A 15,174-nucleotide genomic window follows, 5' to 3' on the forward strand; every position below is an offset into this window, starting at 1 on the left:
TGTTCACTTTTTTCATGTTATTCCAACGTAAAGTATTGAAATAAGACCAAAAATAAACCTCCCATACCGATGATGTTTAATGAACTTTATAGCGCAGCAAATTCCATACAGACCAAATTGAACCACATCCTTTTCCGGTGCCAGAGAAGGGTGATTTTCTTTCGATAGGTGCGATAGCGTAGGCAGGTAATTCACTGCTAGGGGATGCGCGGGGCCAAAGTCGACGAGACACGCAGCAGCAGAAGGTTCACCTTACTCGTGGTAAAAATATGATGAATGAAAAACCTTTCGCTTCAAAATAGCCCGAACTTTTACCATGCAAGTGAGCTGCAAAACTCGAGACTTTCGGAGTCTGGTTGCGAATTGCAACCCTCTCTCCCCCTTCTCACCTCTGTTTGCAGCGCACCCTTTCGCGGCACTTTTATGTTCATCGGCGGAGAATGTGGAAACTGTAATTTATTTTTAATTAGGTATACTGCCTTAATTAATAATAAATTAATTAATTTTAGAGAGTTGCGTCAGTTCTTCGATGACGGCGGGAAGGTTGAAATGTTGTGGGAGGAGCTGGGTGAGAGGTAAAAAGCTTGCAAATGAAACTTTTTCTTTTTGAGTGAAGAATTTCAGACATATCATAATTACCCGTATGTTAACAAAGTATTTCACTGCGTTTTAGTAGAATGAAGTCAAGTGATTGAAAAAAGAACAAGTGAAATATGGGAAAGTAAATTGCGAAATTTCAATGCCACTCAATCATACCTAATTATTCTTCCTTATTTAGAAATCGAATCGACGAAATGTTTTTAGTTTGTAACTTGTAAGGCCAGAACATAGAACCCCAAAACGCGCTTCTGAAAGGTCGAAAGCCAATAAACTTCAAACTTCATTAAGATTCGTGAAAATTATAATCAGGTTTGAAATAGAAAATTTTGAAAATAATACAAAAATGGCGAAAGTTGAAGTACATCTAAGAAATGTCAGTGTTAGTATCGAGTGAATTACATCATCAATGACATATTTCAAGTTGATTCGATCTCACGACCATAAACACACTGGAGACTATTGGTGACTTCAGTAACAGAAAACAAAATGGCACGCGGGGGTGTCCAGTTATCGATGATTTTCAATATTCATGGTCACGGCGCAAACAGGCACGGAAAACGGCCGGTGACAATCATGATGATCATGCTCAGCTGAAGTGGTGGCGGGAAAGCTGCATCATGTCTTTGGTCTGCGCTGGTTTGGTCCTTCTTCGGTCAGCTTATCGAAGGTTCGTGTCCACGTTCGCCCGCTTGCACCTAATCGAGCCCAGCGAATAGTGCAGCCGAATAAGGAGAGGTGCATTATTATGATTGCAAATTTTATTACGGGTCATTTTACAAATTGCCGCTGCGCTCTCGTCTGCGAGCTCTTGAATTATTAATATTTTTCGGCGGTGGTCAATATTTGCCGATTCATTGCCGCGGACGCGAGTGCGGAAGGTCTCTCACGGTAATCGTTTGTATGAAGTCATCCCGGTTGCAATTATCGCGCTTAAGTGCATTCCTTGATTGGCTTAGCTGCGAAATTTTGTACACTCATTGCCATTGGCGCGGAATTTCGTTGATTTCCTTATTGTAGCGCATAGGCCTGTGGTGAGGCCTTGAAGGGAGTCATTAACCGCCGAACCGTCACGATTGTGCATAAGTTTGGATGGGTCCGGTGGGAATTTCATGAACTCTTCTCGGTTGGATGGGACGAACAAGTGCCTTTGTTGCAACTCGAGAGGGTCGTTGGGGTGATTTTATTTCGCGGTGGAATGCATTTTGTTGATGCAAATAATTCGTCAGTATCGGCGAGGATGATCGATCTGAGAGATAAATGTCATCAGTAAAACATGATTTTTGACCTTGCCTTCAAGACACATTCAGCAGCTGTGAAAACCTGCACGTAGACAAACTTGTAAAGGCTGGTTTATCCTCACACCTTCACACGATGTTCCTGCAAGCAATAAATTTTTACCTGAAATAAAAATTTGAATAAATTTGCAATGAGCCACGTTCTTGCGAGGAATTGTGCTTCCTCGGCTGCATATTTGATAAAGATACCGGTGCGGTAAAATGAATGTAAATTTGCAGGACTGAAGCCGACCATACGGTTGCACTTTCGAATTCTTTTTCGAGGCAGCATTGTTGTGGGTTTGTCGATTGGAAAGGGGAAGGCGAATAGGAGAGAGAGAGCGTCGGCGGTTGCTTTGAAAACGAATAAAATAAAGTCAGGTTGTCGTCTTTGAAGGTATGGTTTAAATTTGCATGTTGCAATAGCAAGGCTTTCGACATAATGCCGGGATGGACTGGACCGCACGGAGTGCTAAATACAAAGAAAAAAAAGAACACCGAATGAAAGCAAGGAACGCCTGGTAGAGTGCCGGGGTCTGGGAAATAGTTCAACACCTTACAATACTAATGACCGACACTATCAATGTCAACGCAAATTATTGTTTGTAACTTCCAAGGTTCGAAAGCTGCGTGCATTGCGGTGTGCGGTTTTGACAGACAGCGAGGCGACGTGTTGACGCTGAAGGTGGTCTGCTATTTGCTGTGAGACCGATAGTACAAATTGTTTTGCGGCGGAGAGATTTTACGCCAATTCACGAAGCCGTTGGTAGCATCCTGTTAGATATTAGTGGCACTTTATGATATCGGTTATTCAGGTCAATTCTCATTTTTTTGTCAACTATGGGATCTACAAAAATTTGATGAGGGATTTGAGAAAAATATTTCTTAAAAATCATATGTTATTATTTCACATGATTTATTTAATTGAGGAATCTCAATGAAAAAAAAAAAGACATTCGAGGCTATATTAATATTTTATTGCTGTTGGGGCTTATCAGTAATCAAAGGAGAACCATAATACAAGTAAAAGGGTTGCAAATTTTCCTGAAAAATTTAATTGAATATTTCTGGCATCATCTGCTTCAAACATTCATAGCTCATAGACATCGTAGAATCAAAGCTAAGAAACAAAAGTGATCTAAAATGTTCTCAGCGATTTGGACAAAATATCATCTGAGAAGAATTTTCTACATAATTTTCAAGGAGCTTGGATTTGGGTGAATGGTCTGGAAAAACTAATCATTTGATGATGAGAAATTTAGGGAAAAAATAGGTTAATATTCTCGAGTATTTTACTATTTTTCTTAGCTTAATTCAGCATTGCAGAACCCAGAATTGTTTTCGAAATGTCGATGACCAATTATTTTCAAAATGATGTCAGATAATGATTTTCAGTTTCTTGGCATCATTTGGATTTCAGCAATACTGATATTAGTGACTGTTTAAACCTTTTTTTCCTTCATTGTTACCAGCCATCCAGAAAAAGAAAGTCGCCAACTTGGACTCAAAAATGGCATAAAGTACAAGGGTATTGGGTCTCTGAGCGTCATTCTGATCCCGAAAATACTCATATTGAGCGATATATGACAGATTTTCTTGAAACCGAAAATTATCAGATTTTATTTTAAATTTTTGTGTATAGTTTAAAAAAAATTTTTTTGAGTGTATATTTTTTTCGGCAATTTAAAAAAAAATATTGCAACTAGGGCATTTTTTGTGATACTGCTCTATAGGTAGACAAAATGTCTATACTTTGAAAGTCTCATTGAAATCTGAGAGACTTAACCCAATTACTGGTTGATTTTGTTTGAATTTACTAAGGATATCGGTGATTTTAACATAAAATTGATATTACTCAAAAATGCTACCAAAGATTTTTTTTGAAAATTTACCCAGAGATTAAAAACATCATAACGAACAAACTGGTGATCACCGTTTTGATGTTTTTTTTCTAATAACGGTCTGTGGGAGCACCATGTTGGGGTGAGTTGACAACCTGGAAGGAGCGTCAAACATAGCTTCGGCCCTCACAAGTTCCTATCTCACACCTCCACGAGTCATATGATTACACTAGACTGCCGTTTGAAACATGGATACAACTGGTTGGTGTTGCCTGGGCAATGTTGTCATCCGACAATAGCTGAGTGAGTAGGTGCGACGCGATCATTGGCGCGTAAACCATATTCCGGCGGCAGAGGAAATGCTTCGCCAACCCGAGCGTCTGTTCACCAAGATGGTGCGGCTCAAAACAGCGTCTGAACTCCATGTTAGGGGCGGCTGATCAACGTCCTGGTGGCAGCGTGGGACTCTAAACAGAGCTGACACGATGGTCCCCCGGCGAGACAGGGGGTTGAGGAAGGTCCAACAAGCCGCCCCGGAAAACAACATGTTACAAACAACGTAAGAGATAATACGGATCGGATATCCGGATATTATCCGACAGGATATCCGGATTTTCGGATAGTCGGATATCCGGATTCTATATCCGAACATAGTTTAATGAAACTTATTTACATAAATAGTTACGGGGAGGTGGGGGGTTGTGGAAAAAGCCGTTTTTCGCGTTACATTTTATTTAAATGGCCTTTAAAAGACAGAAAAAAAATTCGGATATCCGGATAGTAAATATGCGGATATCCGGGTATCCGACTATTCAATTAACCGTATCCAAATATCCGGATAGTATTCGTTTACCTATCCATGATCCGAGCTAGGGGTAACCGGATCACGAATATATCCGGTTAAAAGTCCCAGCACTAATCGGAACAATCGGCATGGATTTAGGCAACGAAATAAGGACTACGATTGGAAACTTGGGACATGGAACTGCGAATCGCTCTGCTTTCCAGGATGCGACAGGAAATATATGACGAGCTACATACACGCAACTTCGAAGTCGTAGCGCTGCAGGAACTTTGTTGGACAGGACAGAAGGTATGGAAAAGCGGGCATTGGGCGGCTACTTTCTACCAGAGTTGTGTTACCACCAGCGAGCTGGGAACCGGCTTTATAGTACTGGGTAAGATGCGCCAACGCGTGATAGGGTGGCAGCCGATCAAGGCAACGATGTGCAAGTTGAGGATAAAGGGCCGGTTCTTCAACTACAGCATCATCAACGTGCACTGCCCACATGTAGGAAGACCCGACGACGAGAAGGAAGCGTTCTACGCGCAGCTGGAGCAGGTCTACGATAGCTGCCCGCGACGGGACGTGAAAATCGTTATTGGGGACATGAATGCTAAGGTAGGCCGGGAGGCAATGTACAGACCGGTAATCGGACCAGATAGCCTGCATGCCGTGTCTAATGATAACGGCCATCGGTGCGTAAACTTTGCGGCCTCCCGTGGTATGGTAGTCCGAAGTACCTTCTTCCCCCGCATCCACAAATCCACCTGGAGATCACCCGACCAACAGACAGAGAACCAAATCGACCACGTTTTAATCGACGGCAGGTTTTTCTCCGACATCATCTACGTTCGCACCTACCGCAGTGCGAATATAGATTCGGTCCACTACCTAGTAGCTGTGTGCATTCGCATAAAACTATCGACGGTGTATAACACCCGCCGAAGTCGAACGCCGCGACCAAATATTGAGCAACTGCGGGACGCCGAGGCTGCACAGGAATACGCGCAGCAGCTGGAGGCAATGCTACCCACGGAAGAGCAGCTTGGCGCAGCTACCCTTGAAGATGGCTGGAGGAGCATCCGATCCGTCATAGGTAGCACTGCTGTAGCGCTACTAGGTACAAGGGCCCCGAATCATAGAAATGACTGGTTTGACGGCGAATGCAAACGGTTAGTCGAGGAGAAGAATGCAGCACGGGCGAGAATGCTGCAACACCGTACGAGAGCGAACGTGGAACGATAACCGACGGGCACGGAACAGTCAAAACTCAGTCCTCCGAAAAAAAAAACCGCCAGCAAGAGGACCGAGATCGCGTAGCGATGGAAGAGCTGTACCATGCTAACGAAACACGGAAGTTCTACGAGAAGCTGAACAGCTCCCGTAAAGGCTTTGTGCCGCATGCCGATATGTGCAGGAGCTTGGACGGCAACCTTCTTACAGACGAGTGTGAGTTGATCGAAAGGTGGAGGCAGCACTTCGACGAGCATCTAAACGGCGATGCAGTAGAGCGCGAGGACGGTATGGCAACTGATCATGGTGCACGAGCAGAAGACATCAAAATTCCAGCTCCCGATCTTCTGGAGGTGGAGGAAGAGATTGGTCGGCTGAAAAACAAAAAAGCTGCTGGAGTGGACCAACTTCCCAGCGAGCCATTGAAATACGGTGGAAAAACACTGGCTAGGGCCGTGCACTGCGTCATCGTCAAGGTTTGGGAGGAAGAACAAGTACTGGAGGAGTGGATGGAGGGAATTGCAGCACTCCAGTTTGTCGCCCTTTTTGTAGGTGGGACACACTACAAAAAGGGCGACAAACTGGAGTGCTGCAATTACCGGGCAATCACTCTGTTGAACGCCGCCTACAAGGTACTCTCCCAAATACTTTGCCGTCGACTATCACCATTTGCGAAGCAGTTCGTGGGGCACTACCAGGCGGGATTTATGGGTGCCCGCGCCATTACGGATCAGATATTCGCTCAGATGCTGGAACGCTCGTCAGCTGATGATATAAAAAGTTTATTAACTGATGAAGTTTTACAAACGATAGGAAATGCCACCAAAGTAACAACAGAACGCAAATTATCCTGCACGTTATGCCAATGGCAATCTGTAATGACGAGAAATGAAACAAAATTACCGAGTGTGCTCGGAAAGAGGACAATCAAATTGTTATCATGTAATGCAACTGTTGCGTATTGCATATTGCCGATGTGCGCCTGGAGAAAAATTCTGTTCGTGCTAACGTTAACTGGTGGCAGATATGAGTATGCAGTTCGAAATTCTGCTGTGACGTTAAACTATAACCGTCTTTTTTAGGACATTACATCCTTTTTAATAAGGTGTTGTGAATTTTCTTAAACGGATAAAACATTGTTAGCAGAACGTGCCAAATTATTCTGTTTAAAATCCGATAAAGTTCTTATACTTCGCTGGTTATGCATAGTGTCATCGAATTGTGGTGAACATCACACCATGCGCAATTGCAATTCAAATCACAGTTGCAGTTCAATAAAAATCATTCATTATGCTCTTTTAAATACATGTAATATCCTTGAAAAAGGCCGATTAATGCAATAGCAAAATCATTCAGTTATTGCATAAATGTGTCATGGCAGGTCGCGAAAGATAGCCGCACTGACTTTATAAAACTGGTTTCGCCTTTGTTTCATGTTCTATCATTCCCTTACCTGCGTGAACATTTTATATCGTGTTTAGAAAAACACTAAGGTTACTTTTTACGCGTTTTTTTGCGCGGATTTCGGTTTCTCTTCAATCGGATTGCAGAATTGACGCGGGTTTTTTTTTCACGCGGATTCCGGAATTTACGCGTTTTTTTTACGTGGCACGTATCCCCCGCGTAAAAAGCGACTTAAATGTACTAATGCACAAAAATAAATCTTATTCCGTTCTGTTCTTGATATTTATTTTCGAGCTATCTTCTATCTGTTTCGCCTTTATTTCAAGTATTAATTGTAGGGGTTTGAGGTGGGACCATTGTTATAATCATCATCATCAAGTTCTCACAGTTTGAACTAGTTTCGCAAATAATCTCATTTATGATGGCTGCCAGTGAAACCGGGCCGATGGAGTTTTCACAAATGCAACAAACGTATCGTGTCGTTTAGCGGCTTGAAAGGAAGACAGATCAAATTGTTCTCGTGTCAGGTGGAAGCAGATACCAAGAGTGCAACTGTTGCGTGTTGCATATTGCCGATGTGCGACTGGAGGAAAATTCTGTTCGTGCTGACGTTAGCGGGTGGCAGACATGGACAATATGTTTTAGAATACCGTCGATTAGGGTCAATCAATTTGATGATGTTATGGTAAATTTTAATATTAATTCTTTTTCAACTCTCTCTTTTTTGATAAATGGTTGGTAACCTTTCAGACAAGCGTTGTTTGATTGACTTTAAGTCATTTATAAAATAATATTGAAGGTTGCTGAATGTCAGTTGTAGGTGGAACTGAATGATGGTCGATAAAAATAAATTGTTTGATTTTTTATTCAAAAACTTTAAATTTTATTTAGAGGTTAAAACCAGAAATTGAAGCCCTGCACGAGATGAACGGGATATTTTTTTTTAATGACTTTGCTTCCTTTGTCACGATCAGACATTATAACTTGCGAATTTGTTTGGACTACTTACTATGGACAAACAGAATAGCGGTGTGATAATGAAATAACACGTATGATTATTTTAAAAACCCACAGACGTAAATTCCAAGGCGACGTAGGTGGTAGAATGAGAACTTTTAAAAAAGGGGACGGAATGCATTGCACACTGTTTGTAGGTATACATTAGGGTGGAACAAAAAATGAATTTTAGCTCTCATGCGTTTTTTGTGTTCCTTATGGATCTTATAGCAACTGTGTAGCTTTTTAGATCGATCGGTGGAACTATAGTTTTGCGGCCGATTTTGTAAGTTTTCGTACGATTCTATATGGGAAAAGCCGCTTTTTCAAAACTTATTCTCCTAAAATATCCAGCTGGCTTCTAAAAATATATCGATGCATGATATTTGTAGGAAATTTTCCTGAGAAATACTTCTGCAAAATTTCCTACAAATATCATGCCGTTTTAAGAAGCCGGCCCGGTTGCATCTCTGGAGAACAAACTTTGAAAAAGTGGATTTTTTTATTATCGTATAAAATAGTATTGAAACTCAAAAAACTGGTGCCAAAATAAAGTTGCACCGATCGATATAAAAATATTTCTTATTCCTCATAGAGTGCTCTGTAGGAAATTAAAAATATTTCTACATCCAAAACGGTTCCAAAAATCATAATATTTTTCCTTGATTTCATAATAACCAGACCGGTATAATTGTAATCTTTTGTAGTTTTTATAAAAAAAACCGTAATTTCAAAAATGAGCTCTTCTAGATAATTGATTTTTAATTTTTCTTTCAACTCATTTTTCATAAAATAAACAATCTTTTTTAGAGTGCATATTTTTCAGAAAGACAAAATTATTATTTACAACTTTGCCGGAGGTTTGTTTGAGCCGTTTCGGCTCTAAAAATATTTGTAGGTAATCATCAATACCTTCCCAAAATAGCAATTTTTAATACCTTCTCAAAAATGAGTCGTGTTCCAAAAAAATAACGTCTGTGCAAAGTTTAAGCCAAATCAAAAATGGGTGATGAAATTGGTTTCCCGTTTTTTTGTGGAATTGCTCAATAGGAATGAAACAAATCGGTTGGACACTGACTGAGTTTTAAACGTTTGAAGTTGGACAATTTTCTCTCGATGTTTTCGGTATTTCATTTTGTACCCTATCCCAGAATGTTGCCGCAAGGCGTAATTCTACGTCAAAAAAAAATAAAAATTTCGTTTTTGAAATATGTCGCTTGTTTACTAAGTTTTTATGAAAATTTATCGAATTTGTTTTTAGTACATGATATTCAGTTTGCAGAAAAAAAAAATTAAATTCGTATTTTTATTCCGCATTTGGGTCAATGTTCGCTTTGTAGGGGGCAAAGAGTTCTTTATTTTGCCCCAAGCTTTCCGTTTAGTCACTCTACGTCTCATAGTCTTTCCCCCGCTCTTTTCATCTGCTACGAATTAAGATTAGCTCCTTCAAGGAGTGTTTGATCTTCAGTTGTATATTTGAATTGAATATTCAATATTTGTTGCTGCATAAAGGAGTTAACTAATTACCAACTGTGAATCTCAAAGGCACTGCGGAATCGTTTGAGCGTTAATCTCACTAAAAATATGTTCTTCTATTTCAATGGTCGACGAAAGGAAAAAAAGCTCAAACTAGGGAAACAAAAGAGAAAGTTCATAGCTTTTTAACAGTTCCTGTGAATTTTGGTGCCTATAGATGCCTTGTAATTGCGTCAAGTCCTTAGCGACTCTAGAAAAGTTTTTCTATAAGTAAACGGGAAAACGACGAACTCGGTGAACAATTACTCTGCGAGCCATCATCTGTCTCATTCATTTTTCCAGTTTGAGTTCTAGGGCCAAAAATAGCTTGCTTTTTAACCGTGTCTGTGAATTTTGGTGCCCCAGCCGCCTCGAAAGGACGTCAGGTCTTTAGAGACTTTAAAGAAGCAAACGTGGAAGCTACGAACCTGACGAAAAATTACTCTGCGATCTTTTAAGTTTTTGTAGATCTCGTAACATCCAAGCAACATAGGTACTTTGGAAAAAAATTAATTAGCAGTTCGCAAACTTTTTCCTTACAAAAGTGCTTTTATTGAAGTTTCTGGTTGACTCTTAAAAATCTAAAATCTAAAGAAGCATGTTAAAAAAATATTTGAAATTATTTAGTTTTGGAGTAAAAAGTTTGAAGAGTGTTGCTTACTCCATTGATGAATTTGTGTGGAATCTCTCAGTTGTTATACTTTGGAATAGTGGTCAAAGTTGGCAACGCAAAGTAAACTAAGGTTATATTTTTGTGAAATTGTCAATTCCAATTCCAAAATCTGCTTATTAATTAAGTATTTTCTTACATTTATCAAGTATACTTCTTGACCCCCAAACATTCTAAACAAGACCCTCTGTGCAGGGAAACCCTTCAAAAAGAAGGCTGACTTGTATGGTTGGCTTCAAGGAGCCCGTGGCGTACACGGAGCGAAAGCGCCACTAAATCGGTTCTGACTTCTGCCATAACATTAACGTCCATTAATTACGCAAATAGCCTTTCCGTAGTGTACGTACTTGTTATGTCGCTTCCAGTCCACAGCCAGGTCCGGCCTGTCGGTCGGAGAAATGGACCTGGCGTGGTCCAAAGTCGGATAGGATTACACAAGCGGTAACTCCGGGAATGAATTGTGTGTAGATTGTTTATTGAATGTGGTCATAAATAAAAATTAAATGACTCAATTGAAATGCACGTTTTTATGCTGTCGCTTTGTGGTGATGTGAAATATTTATTGGTGACACTCTCATTGGTTGATCCGGCTGGCGCGACGACCAACGTGTGCGGGTTGGGTGGTACTGCATTCATGGTAAAGTGATGTCGGATTCGCTCTTTGATGTGGATGCTCGCCGTGGTGTACAAAGTCAAGATAAATTGCGGAAATTATGCTGCATCAAACGATAAAATTCATTTTAGGCCGATTTTGACTACAAGTTATTTAAAGTAATTGAAGGTTTTTTCTGTTTTTTTTTTCAGATAACACCACCCACAAAGTGATTGGATCAACCGAAGGTAGGATAAGGATCGAACTGAAAATCAATATTTTCTACAATACTACAAGTAAGATATTACCGCGCCGTTATAATTCATTCGACAGCACAAATACTGCGAATAAAACGTTCAATTCAGGTGGGATTAAATTCAGTCAACCTTTGGCAATTCGTAACCGATGTTTTAATTCCCAGAGCCAATCATTCATTTAATCGGCCGGCGATTATTGGGGGGAAAAGTGACAATCTGGTGTACGCATACGATGATATATATGTGAACGATAAGTTCTCTGTTGTAAGCTTAAACCATTCAACTGGAATAAGCCACATTAAATTTGTCTGTTTGAATGCGAGGCCTAAGATTACATCTTGTTCGTCAACAGACTAACGTCACGCTTTGATTCACGAAATTCACTTGAATTTGTAGGCCGGATTGGTCATCGGTGAGAAATTTTCATACGTTGATTATAACTTTTTTGTGCGAAAATTTCTATTGGGATGTTCCAAAGCTGTCGCTGGAATCTATTCTGACCTAAACTGGGTGAAGCGTCAGATATCTTTCTCGCGAAATTTTCGAGTGTCACGGCTTGCATTTTTCAAATCACTCACACAGGTCTCAGTCTAAATGACGACGACGACGACGGCGGCCATTTATTATTTCTGCTATAGTAGAATTGCAAGTGACTCGCGGTTTCATGTATTTTTTTGGTTACTCCATTCCAGTGTTCCATTTCTACGCTGAGTCCAGCCACACAAAACTTACTCCCACTCCCAAAAGCATATCCGCTCGCGAAACGGTCGCCACAATTGAGCACTGTTTCTTTCCGGTTCGTAACCGAAAAAAAAAACTGGCCCTCCCAGGACCGGACCAAGTCAAGCCTTAACGGTTCCAACCAACCGATAATGGGTTTCGAGCGGATCCCTTACCAGCCAGCCCACCCCGCACGCCAGCACGGTTCTCGGTGCTGCTGCCACACAAAACCCATTGGTGTGTGTAAATACCAGAATACATAAATTGTCTCAATTTTCCGTGTGTCACGTAGATATTTTTGGCCAAAAAATTTGAATTAAATTACCATATAATGAATACAATTACCAAGCACAGCCCCACAAACCGTGGAGCCGGGTAGAAACCGTCTATGGGAGTAGAGAAATGTTGCAATAAAAAATTCGAACTTTTGCCGAATCCCGCGTTCGTCCGGCATTGGAAAAGCCGCATCGTGGGACAATGGAAAAGGAATGCTACGTGAAACAAAAGCGCATTCTTGCATACTGAAAAATACGACTGACCGGAATGTATGATGTGCGGGGGTGGTGACGCGGCGGACGAGACGGTTTTGTTTTGGGATGTTTTTTTTTATCACGCGGATCCGCGAAAATGGTCGATCGGTGACAAATGAGCTATCATTGTAACGGGAGAGGTAATTTCTGTGGCTTCCGTAGCGCGTTTATGCAAGGTGACAAATCGTCCGGGCACTGTCTGCATGACCGGGTTGATCTGTTTGAGCTACTTGTTTGCAAATTATGATTGATAGATTTAAATTGTGTTATTTGGTAGAAATTTGAAAAATTTACAACTAATAGTATGTCGGATCTCACAAGTTTGTATATTTTCCGTAATTTAAAGAGATAGGATGTCAATCTTCGTAGAAAAATCAAAATCGATTTTCGTATAAGAGTTTGTTGTAAAATTGTCTTAGCAATTCGGTAAAAATATATCTACTATAAAAATAGTAGGTACAAATGTTCACAGGATAAACAAAGGAGAAGGGTGTGAATCAATCCCCAACTTGTTAAAAAAAGTTGGAAACAAAGACATATTTTACATTTTCGGCTTTTGTAAATTTTTTTTACATATATGACATTTTGATATTTTGACAATTTTAATTTAAGGAGTAAATGTAGTTATGAAGATAGAAAATTAAACTAACTGAAAATATGATTGAAGAAACTACGAAAAATATAGTTCAGCAGGTGGGACTCGAACACACAACTTCCAATCTCCGGAGATTGGAAGTTGTGGGTTCGAGTCCCACCTGCTGAACTATATTTTTCGTAGTTTCAACAATCATAATTTCAGTTTGTTTAATTTTCCATCTTCATTACTACATTTACTCCTTAAATTGAAATTAAAAATAGCATGACTTTGCTTAGAGTCGAAAAAAGAAAAGTAAAAATGATATTTTGACAGTTATGATTTTTTTTGGCAAATTTAACATTAGTTATATTTTTGGCATTTTAACATATTTAATATTTTTGACAGTTTTTACATTTATGATTTTCCATATGCTTATTTTATTTTTATTTTATACATATGCTTATCTTTTTTATTATTTATTCAGGGCAACTGGGGTACGACGAGCAGATGGCGTTAGTGTATTAACGGATTTTGATTTCAATTTTTACACACGATTTTGCATGTATCAAGATGGCTTGACAAAATATTTTTTTCAAATTCTTTTATCACCAATATTTAGTAGTTAATTTGTGAGTTCGAAATCCAATTTGTGGTAAAAAAAAAAATTTTCAAAAATCTGAGTCAAGCCATCTTGAAACATGATTTTGCTTCAAATGAATCGGACAACGATGATATATACATCAAACGAAAGCTCTTAATTTGTGGTTCACGAAAATGTAATTTTAAGGTCATAATTACTAGTGTTTGTACACAAAAGCTTGTTTTATTATTCACGTAGTTCTACGTTTTGTTTATTTGTTGTTGACGCTGCTGGCCAATAGTGGCGTTGGCTATTTGCGGTGTTTGTCACTTGCTTTACTGAGCGTGCGTGTGGGGAATATGGTAGATATCGAGATTCGGGGAACTAGGCCAATGAATGTGTGTAAATTTGTTGGTAAAAATGATACCGGTAACGAAAATGTACTTTTAAAGGAAAGCAATCCAAATTCGACGGATTATTTTTCAGAACCAGCAGCAGAGCCAGATTTACGATTGTGGGGGGTCCGGGGCCCAATCTTGTGTAGGGGCCCCAGAATAAACTTTATTCATCTTTGAAAACCTAACAAATGTTTGTCAGAAATGGTGTCTTCGCTGAAAAATTATCAATTATATAATCAACACTCAATTCGCAAATTCACAATGCCAAATTTGACAGCCTTGCTTTTTTCGTACGCAACCTATTTCAAATTAGTTTCATCTACGATAAAAGATGGCTCCCCCAGTTGCGTTCGAAACCATTAGACTCAAATTAATATGCAATGCAATTTTAGTTTAGCATGTATTTCGCAAGTTTGCTATTCAAATTCAAATTCTTCAAATGTAATTCAAAGGAAATATTCACTAGACTCTGAAACTACTTATAAAAAGCGGATTTGATTATTGGGGGTCAGACTTTCAAAATCCATTATTAATTGACACAAGTTTATTTTTTCTTGATTTGTGGTGGCCTCAAAATGTGGGACCCCTCTTAAATACGGCCCTGCTTCTGCAGGTCTGTAAAATCTGCACGCGGACTCTGAAAATCTACATTTTGCAAAGCACATCTGGTATCCCTGATTCGGACAAGTAAGCAACAGCAATGCATTGAAAAAAACTTGTGGGTTATTTTCTTTCTCTGCTTTACCTCCCATGCGCTCTGGTTCGATTCAAATGGTGTGTTAGTATGTGTCATTCCAAAAGAATCCGTGGTGAACTCTTATGGAGGTAGTTGTGATTTTGGCGCTCGCGAAAAAATAACACTTTAGGAAAGTTTCAGTTTGAAATGGTCTGTTCAAATTTTCTTGCTGAAAATCGAAATTTGAGTCTCATTTTTGATAGAGAAAAAAACTTATTCTCGATTTGTGGGGGCCCCAAAAATGTTGTGTGGCCCTCCTCTTAAATCCGGCTCTGAGTATAGCAGTGACAAACACCGCAAACAGCCAACGCCACTAGCAACCAGCAGCGTCAACAACAAATAAACAAAACGTAGAACTACGTGAACAATAAAACACAAATTTACGTACTAGTAATTATGACCTTAAAATTACATTTTCGTGAACCACAAATTAAGAGCATTCGATTGATGTATATATCATGGTTGTC

General features: G+C 39.7%; 1 protein-coding gene across 2 annotated transcripts in view; it reads left to right on the forward strand.

The window, feature by feature from the left end:
* LOC129733257 (LIM domain transcription factor LMO4.1) overlaps positions 1-15,174 on the forward strand; it is a 677,190-nt gene that overhangs the window by 128,559 nt on the left and 533,457 nt on the right. For both annotated transcript variants that reach the window (XM_055694975.1, XM_055694980.1), the window contains exon 2: positions 11,122-11,157. The gene's annotated coding sequence lies outside the window, so the exon portion shown is untranslated. The remainder of the gene's footprint in view (positions 1-11,121; positions 11,158-15,174) is intronic.

The sequence above is a fragment of the Wyeomyia smithii genome, chromosome 3, assembly GCF_029784165.1.
Source record: "Wyeomyia smithii strain HCP4-BCI-WySm-NY-G18 chromosome 3, ASM2978416v1, whole genome shotgun sequence".
Classification (NCBI taxonomy): Eukaryota; Metazoa; Arthropoda; class Insecta; order Diptera; family Culicidae; genus Wyeomyia; species Wyeomyia smithii.